Here is a 9,637-nt window from a genome sequence, read left to right as displayed (position 1 = left end):
CGGTTAATACAATTCTAGAATGAATAATAAACATTTATCATGATATAAGGAAATATAAATAACAACTTTATTATTGCCTCTAGGGCATATTTCCTTCACAAGAGACACCGCACTCCGAGCCTTGATCAAGATGTGGTCCTCCAACATCGTGTAGTTCTTCAATCCCGCGCCTTTTTTGCTTGTGCTTGCTCATACACCCCCTCATATATCTCCTCCACTTCATCTTCACCACTGTGATCATCCATGCCACCCTCCATTTCATTGTAATCAAAATCAGTGAATGGGCTTGATCGATGTCGACGGTGTTGGTGTCCAACAAGTTGACGAACTCGGCAGTGGCATCGTTCGAACCACCGCTACAGTGAGTGACATCAAGTCATGAGCTACCACAATGGCGAAAAGCGAAGCAAGTAGAAGGAATCGAAGATGCATACCTTGCGGCCATTTCATCGAACACCTCGCGTGCAGTGGAAGCAGCGTCATTGAACGGCATTGTCAAGGAACCTCTTGCCAGGGCGGAGGGAGTGGATGAAGGCGCCGGCCTTTTCGTAGGAACCTTCTTGCGCTGCACGCCCGAAACCCTGCCCACCTTCTCTGGTAGCGGCCGGGCAGATCACGTAGTGGCGGCGGCGCCGGGCGTGCCTTCTCGGCGAGGCCAGCCGGATTTCCGCCCTGCACGACCACGTTGCCCTTCCACTTGCGGGCAGGCGTGGTGGTGCCTTAAGCGACGGCGGGGGCGACATGACCGGTGATATGTCTCCAACATACCTATAATTTTTTATTGTTCCATGCTATTATATTATCTGTTTTGGATGTTTTATATGCATTAATATGCTATTTTATGTTACTTTTGGGACTAACCTATTAACCTAGAGCCCGGTGCTAGTTTATGTTTTTCCTTGTTTTTGAGTTTTACACAAAAGGAATACCAAATGGAGTCCAAATGAGCTGAAACTTTACGACGATTTTTTATGGACCAGAAGAAGCCCACGGAGTATCGGAGATGGACCAGAGGAGCCACGAGGCATCCACAAGGGTGGAGGGTGCCCCCCCTAGGGGGCTCCCCCTACCTTGTTGCTTCCTCGTGGACCCCCCTGACTGGAAACCAACGCCGAAAATTCCTATAAATCCAGAAACCGCCAGAAAGAAACCTAGACTGGGAGTTTCGCCACTACAAGCCTTTGTAGCCACAAAAAACCAATCGGGAGCCCGTTCCGGCACCCTGTCGGAGGAGGAAACCATCACCGCTGGCCACCTTCATCATCCTAACGCTCTCCATGACGAGGAGGGAGTAGTTCACCCTCGGGGCTGAGGGTATGTACCAGTAGCTATGTGTTTGATCTCTCTCTCTTGTGTTCTTGATATGGCACGGTCTTGATGTACCGCGAGCTTTGTTATTATAGTTGGATCATATGGTGTTTCTCCCCCTCTACCTTCTCGTGATGAATTGAGTTTTACCTTTGAGGTTTCATGATTATCACATTGAATACGATTATGGGTTTGAGAACACTTGATGTATGTCTTGCGTGGGATACCCGTGGTGACAATGGGGTGTTCTATTTCACTTGACGTATGTTTTGGCACTCAACTCGCGAATTCCCGAGGTGACATTGGGGTAATCTATGCATAGGGGTTGATGCATGTTTTTGTCCTTGTTTCTCCGATAGGAATCTTGGGGCACTCTTTGAGGTTCTTTGTGTTGGATTGAATATTATGAATCGGAAGTTGTTTGATGCATATCGTATAATTGACCCACGGGTACTTGTGGTGACATTGGAGTATCTACGTGACATTAGGGTTGATTGATGTGTGCCATATGGTGTTATTTTACTATGAACTCTAGGGTTGTTTGTGACACTTATAGGAATAGCTCAATGGATTGATCGGAAAGAATAACTTTGAGGTGGTTTCATACTCTACAAGCAATTTCATCTTATGTTCTCCCTGATAGGAACTTTGGAGTGACTTTTGTCGCACGTTGAGGGATTGTCATATGATCTAATTATGTTATCATTGTTGAGAGAACTTGCACTAGTGAAAGTATGAACCTAGGCCTTGTTTCCAAGCATTGCAATACCGTTTTTTGCTCACTTTTGTTACTTGCTACCTTGCTATTTTTATATTTTTAGATTACAAAAACCTATATCTACTATCCATATTGCGCGTGTATCACCATCTCTTCGCCGAACTAGTGCACCTATACAATTTACCATTGTATTGGGTATGTTCGGGACACAAAAGACTCTTCATTATTTGGTTGTAGGGTTGTTTGAGAGAGACCATCTTCATCCTACGCCTCCCACAGATTGATAAACCTTAGGCCATCCACTTGAGAGAAATTTGCTACTGTCCTACAAAACTCTGTGCTTGGAGGCCCAACACGAGTCTACAAGAAGAAGGTTGCGTAGTAGACATCAACCGGCGACGAGATCTGTCGGAGGGGATTGCGCGTGCGTGACATCCATGGTGACGGGGACGGCTGGGAGGCTTCCATGGCGGCGAAGAATGGCTGGGAAAGATGGACCGGAGCGGGCGGTGGCGGGGCAATAGCGGCCAGGGGGAGCGGGAACGGTCGCGCGGAAATTTCCCTCGCGCCAAATCTCGCTGCGAATAGGGGGCGAGCTCGGGTCGGACTCCCACCCCGTGAATCTAAAGGTTGAGGGCAAACTTTTTTCGTGCCCCACAAATTCTTTTACGGGTCAGAATCATTTGCGGGATTTGATCGGGCATCATTTTCCGCGCGGACCCGTATTTTGACGGTTATTTTGCAGATCGGGGCGTTATACAGGGTCTGCTAGAGATGCTCTTACACTTTTTATTATTTTTATTAACACACACATTCCAGTAAATTGGATAAACAACGTTGGAAGCTAGAATGTAATGTGAACATTTTGGGCAAGCATCTTGGATGAAGGACATCACACTTAGCTAATAAAAAACATAAGATGGATGGAGGAAGAAAACACATATTGAAAATAGTTGTAGGAAATTGTATTAATGTGTTTTCAGCTTGTCTTTTCTGTGCGGGGCGGGGAGCCCCTTGTCTTTTTTTTCTTTTTTTCAGCTTTTATATTTTTAAAAAATAATTCAGGATTTCAGAAAAAGTTGCAAAATTGTTGAATTATTCGTGAGTTCAAAGATTGTTCGTGATTTAAAAAATGTTCAGGAAATGATAAATGCTCACGATTCAAAAAATGTTCCCAAATTCAAAAATAAATGTTTGGCTATTCAGTTTTTCTACAATTTAAAAAATGTTCACAGTATTAAATTTTGAAAAATGTTCACCAATTTCAGAAAAAAAATGTTCACGTTTTCCAGAAAATGTACACAATTTCTAGGAATGTTCGTGAATATGAAATATGTTCATGATTCAGAAAAATGTTCATGAATTTAAAAAATGTCTAGGATTTCAACAAAAATGTTCACGATTTCAAGAAAATATTCATGATTTTGAAAAGATGTTCAATTTTTCCAAAAAAGTGTTCAGAAATTTCTACAAAACTGTTCATCAATTCAAATAAAATGCTCGTGGATTTGTAAAAAATGTTCAGCAATTTGATAAATGTTCCACTTTAGAAAAATGTTCACAATTTGAGAAACATTGTTCACAAATTTGAAACATGGCCGAAAAATAAGAAATATGAAAGGAGAAAAAACATTAAAAGATTTTCGCAAAATAAAAAACAAGAATAAAAAGAAAACAAAAAGGAACAAAAAAAGAAAAAGGAAAAGAAATAAAAAACCGAAAAAACCAGAAAAACCCTGATTCAGAAATGGGCCGGCCCACTGAAACAACATCGTGCAAGGGGGGGTATGCGCTACGTCGCTTCGCAGCGACCTACGCGCTATATAGGAGGTGCGGTACATGAAACTGAAACGTCATTTGTCCAACCTACCAGATACGAGAGTTACACGGCAGTTCGGTTTGGTTTTCGGTTAACCTGGTAGAAACTGAATCTACTGAAGTTAGTTCGGTTATTAGAGATGAAAAGCGAAATTACATATAGCAGCCCCTTTTTGGGTTTCAGCGTCAGTTCGGTGTTCGGTTTGTTGGTTTTTATGTCCATCACTACCTAATACACACATGGAATACAATGGATGGTATTATCGACCTAGAAAACCACTATACATCTTGTATGCTATAAGTGGTGGCTAATCACCGGGCAAGTAAGTTGTGTTGGTCTTTTGGCCGGATATGCAACTTGTTGGTCGGATATGCTCTACATGTTGGTCATCTGACCGGATATGCTTCATGTGTTGGTCATTTGACTGGATATGCAACTTGTTGATAGTGTTTTTTTTTGTAGCCCTCTGGTGTGTGCAACTTATTTTTGAAGTGGGAAAGAGGATGTTCGTCCTCATGCATTGTTGGTTGAAGTTTAATGAGGCACTCAAGTGACAACTATCCATTGTCAACTCCATCAAGACCGCCATCATTGGCACCGAGGAAGAAGCAGGTGATCCAACCGATCCAGCAAAAGAGTCACCCAAAAAAGGTTAGAAGAGGGTTTTAGGTAACAGGTAACGAAGTGGAATGGGGAGAAGGAGAAGCGAGAAGGGGCGGCTACCAAGATGATGGTGAGGTTCGAAAACATCTTGGCGAAGAAGGAGGAGACATGTATCAAGTGCTCCAACATGAAGGAGGAAAAGACGACTAAGAGGTTTAACATCTTAATGGCGGCACTGAGAAGAAGTTCAAGCTCGAAAAGAGCAGGGTTGAGTTCGCGGCCTCTCCAGAGGATACGGAGATGTTGACCATGAATATGGACGAGCTGGATGAGGATGCGTCGATCATTGTGCATGTCGTCTGTGTCAAGATGTTGAAGCGCTTGTCAACTGAGCTGGAGACGACTGAGAAGGAGGTGGGTGCTTTTGTGATCGGGTGCTTGTAAAAACTATGAACATCCGCCCCTGTTTAGTTGTGATTGGGTGCTATGAAAACCGCACTTTAACTTGCTCTAATATTGATATGCACTAAAATTCAAAATGGGCGGATTTGACGAAGATTTGGAGAATATGATTGGATGACAAACTGTCTATGAATGGACAACTATGTCCGTTTTAGATGTTCACAGTAGGGTCCCTGTCGAGGGCTTCAGACCTTTTTTAGCACATGCAGACACTCATACAAATGCATGCACACACTCACACCTATGGACGCACACATGCATACCCCTATGAGCACCTTTGAGAGACTAAGATGTCACATCATCTTGAGATTGATGAAGTCATCATAGACGTCTTCGTAGTCGACGAGAAACCAATTGAACGCACATCATCAAAAGACCTGAAATAAATCCAAAAAATATGAGCATACGTGTCAAATCTTAAACCCTGATAGACTAAATGTCACTCTTGTCCCAACCATCCAACCACATATATTTGTTCGCTGAGAGCATCTACAACGGGACATGGCAAATACGACCCATCAAACGTTCGCGGGTGCGCCCGGGCGTGTCTGCATACACTGGTCGGTCAAGGCTCAAATTTTCCTTCTCACAACCAGATACCTCAATTAGTATACCTCAAATCCAGTCAAACTCATGCAACTACGTAAACGATGCATTACACACACCGTTCGCCTACTACATCACTAACATGACACTGGACTACCAAAATCTGACATGTTTGTCTATGGTGGAGAAGATAATCCCCGGATGCCCTTGTCCTTCCCGGCACCATTACCGCCCTTCTCGCGGTACCGGTCGAAGACGCAGTAGGGATCGAGCCGGATCTGGTCGTCACCGGAGCTGTCCGACCTGTCGATGTCCTCCTTCTCCTCCTTGGGTGTCAGTCTGGCCATGGCGCGTACCGCTCGATTCTGCTATTTGGCGAGGGCGCGCATATTCTTCTGCTGCCTCTTCTTTACAATGCGGGCACGGATGCTTTCTACTCTGCGGTCGCCCGTGTTGTCGTCATGTCGGCAGCGGGACAGGCCTCCACCGCCCTTATCATCTCCTTCCCATGGCGGGCACACCAGTCTCGATGATTGGGAAGCGGAGATTTGAAGGCTCCCGGGCCCGCAATAATCCAGGCCCGGAGGATTCGAGCGCCCGATGTGCCAATGCTATGGAGTCGCGCTGGACAGATCCGACCGTCAGCTGGGCGCTATTCTCCCGGGAGTGACGGGGTGCAAGGCCATTGCCTCCCCCAACCCGCACGGGACGACAACCTAGTCGATGGATCCGAACTGATCGGAGTCAGATCCGCTTCCCGCCATGTCGGAGAAGCCCGAAAATCACCAAACGGGGGTTTGGGTGGCGAAGAGGAGTGGAGTGAAGTGGCTAGGGTTTGATCTGGCGAGTGGATGGGGAGGAATATATGTGGGATCAAATGGGCCAGCGTGGGTCGGGGCCGACGTGGCGGACGCGCCCGAGCGCCCCATATCCACCTCATATTTGATATGAGAGGTGCTGGTCAGTCCGGACGTTTGAGATTCATTTGGAACGCCCATCTGAGTCGCATTTTCGTGACAATGTTCGGCCGTCCGTCGGGACGTTTGAGGCGCCCGGTGTAGATGCTACGAAGGCTTCGGAGGTTAAAAAAGGAAAAAGTCCAAAGCAAACCTTGAACTTGTAGACGGAAGCTAAATCGAGCCCTGAACTTGTAATCTCGAAAATCAGCACACCAAACTCTGTGATCCCGGTCTATTTTAAACTTTGTGGGTGTTTAGCTTTTTCTTTTAAGAAATTGTGGGTGTTTAGCTTTTTTTAGGGGCTAACCAAGTTTTAATTGCTCAAAAACCACATTAAGTGGGATACAAAAAGGATCATGGGGTTCCAGAAACCACAAATGCCTACCCCGATCCAATGAGTGTGCAAACTTGACTAATCTATCGACATCACTATTAGACGCTCTTCCTTCGAAAGTAATATTACAATCGAACCCTACTAAAAGATTCCTAATCTCCGAGATGATTGCTCTGTAGCCTCCATTGCTTGCTGACTTAATATCATTAACTACTTGCTTGGAGTCCGAAACTATAACAAAATCAGTCAATAGTAAATCTTGCGCCAGAGCAAAACCTTCCCTGCATGCAATAGCTTCTAATGTTGCTGCATCAGTTATCCCATGTATCACCAATGCTGAACTGCCCATGAAGTTTCCGTCGTTACTCCTGCACACCGCCGCCGCAGCACCACAGTTGCGGGTCTTGGAAACTGCCGCGTCCACGTGGATTTTAGCATGTCCCGCAGGCGGGGCCTTAGGGCGACGTGCACCAGTCCTCGCCATAGGGTTGTTCTTGACGGGACTCCTCGGAAGAAGCTCCAAATCTGCCAAGAATCTTTGAATGAACTCATGGGTGGCTGAGGGACTCTGGTAGATTTGTTCGTGTATTGCCTTTCTTCGAGCTCACCATATTGCCCACAAAGTAACTGCCAGCCTGATAAAAGCTTCGTGGGATAAAGTGTCAATCATAGAGAAGATCCACTGCTTTGCACTTGGTTCATTTGTTTCACACAGGTGTTCTGCCAACTCGCCATCCACCAACGCCCACACACATCTTGACATATAACACTCCATCATAGAGTGCCTCCAGGAGTCTTGCGCTCCACATAATCCGCATGTATTGAACGTGGCCATGTTCCTATGAGCCTGGACATCCTCGGTGGGTAAAGAGTGTTTCGCTAATCTCCATAAAAACATCCGTATCTTGCTCGGTACAGAAATCTTCCATAAACTTGTCCAGGACTGGGCATCACGATCCGAGCTTGAAGAACCTGCTGCCCCGTCTAGCCACGCCTCCCTTCTGAACTTTTTAGCAACCATCATTCGGTAGGCTGACCTCACAGAGAATCTGCCATTTTTCTCAAAAAACCATGACCAAGAATCTTGTATTTCAGAAGTACACAATGGTATTCGTAGTATAGCAGGGATGTCAATTGGGAGACAGACTTCTTCTAACTTAACAGTATCCCAAACAGCAGAGGTGTGATCAATCAATTCGGACACATATTGAGGTGGGTCATTAGATAATCTACCAAAAGGTCTCATCATTTCTGCCCTGGGTATCCAGTTATCCGATCAGATGTTCGTGCTCGCTCCATTCCCAATAATTCTGATAAGACCCTGTTTTAACATATCCCGGCCATCAATGACAGGCTCGCTGGCATTAGGACGAATCGGGCCGGTCCATTAGCGCATTCGCTCTTGCGCTCGCTTTGATCTGTTTTTTTTTCCTCCTGTAATGATAATAAATTCCTTTTACATTTTCGTAATGACAATAATTGTTTTTAACTACAGGAACCCACTTGTCGTCTGTTAGGAGGGACAAAAAATACTTGCAGAAATAGTGCGCTTCAGAAGAGCCGAACACGGAACCTCGAACTCACAGTGGTCGCACCTAGCAAATAGCCCCAATGGCTGGTGGTCATTATATTTAGCACGCCGTGCATAAGAAAGCAAAGCAGCGTTCATACAATGATACTAAAAAAAGGAACGTTCATTTAATAAAAACATATTTGAAAATTTCGAAACATTTCTTGACAAAAATGTGAACAACTTTATAATACCTAATGTTTTTTAAACGAAAATAATTGATTAAATTGCAAAAACATTTTTAAAAAATGTGACACTATAACATTTTGCCAAATACACATTTTACATTTTCTTAATGACAATATACATTTCATAAAACTATAGGCATATTTTTTACATCGTTTAAATATTTTTAAAATTTTGTTCAGGTTTCAAAATGTGTTCCCATTTTTTCAAATTCTCCGCACTTTACAATTTTGTTCAGGTTTCAAAATTTGTTCCCATGTTTAAAAAAAATTAAGTTTCAAAAAGTTTTTTGCTTTTTCTTTGTGTTTGTTCAAAATTATTCAGAATTTTCAAAAAGTTTTCGCACTTTTAACATTTTCGGAGATTTAAAAAATTGTTTAGTTTCCACTATTTGTTTGCCTTTATAAAAAAAATTACAAACTGCTTTTAACCTTTCGGAGATTACAATATGGTTAAACTGTTCAGCCTCTGATTATATAGCACTAACAGCCATTAGTTTTAGGCTAGCGCACCCCTAAAAAGAAAAGGCTAGCGCAAGCAGTTAACCTGTGTCAGGTTGCAAGTTCGATTCCTCCTTAGTGTTTTTTTTTTGTCGCGCCTTAAAAAAGGAAAGAAACTCACTTCGTGTCTGGTGGACCGGCCCAGTCGCGTCCGCAGTAAAAAAATCCCGGGATTCGACCTGTCACCTCCACAATCCGTGTTTGGAAACGCTCTAAGATTTAAAATAAACAGGGATTAAAAAGTTTAGTGTGCTGATTTCAGGAATTGAAAGTTTAGAAGTTTGATTTAGAGCAGTACTACGCGCCGGCGGACCGGCCAGGGGTTCAGCCGGTCAAGTCCGAACCGTCAGATGCAAACGCTGCTTGCCATCAGATTAGTCTTATCCCTTCGCCAAAAGTCAACTCTCTCCTTCTTCCCCACGAGCGCACTCCTCGCCAGAAGTAAAAAGGGAACGACCCGCAATGGCCAACCTACACGCGCCACCAACTGCACATCTCCCGGCCATGGCCGCAACACCCCTTCACCGTGCCTCTCCCAGCCATGGCTGTAGCACCCCTTCGCCGCGCCTCTCCCAGCCATGGCCGCCTCACCCCTTCGCCGCGCATCTCCCGGCCATGGCTGGGAGAGGCGC

This window comes from Triticum dicoccoides, chromosome 4A (genome assembly GCF_002162155.2).
Source record: "Triticum dicoccoides isolate Atlit2015 ecotype Zavitan chromosome 4A, WEW_v2.0, whole genome shotgun sequence".
Lineage (NCBI taxonomy): Eukaryota > Viridiplantae > Streptophyta > Magnoliopsida > Poales > Poaceae > Triticum > Triticum dicoccoides.
The sequence above is the reverse complement of the archived record's forward strand: the minus strand, read 5'-3'. Positions refer to the sequence as shown.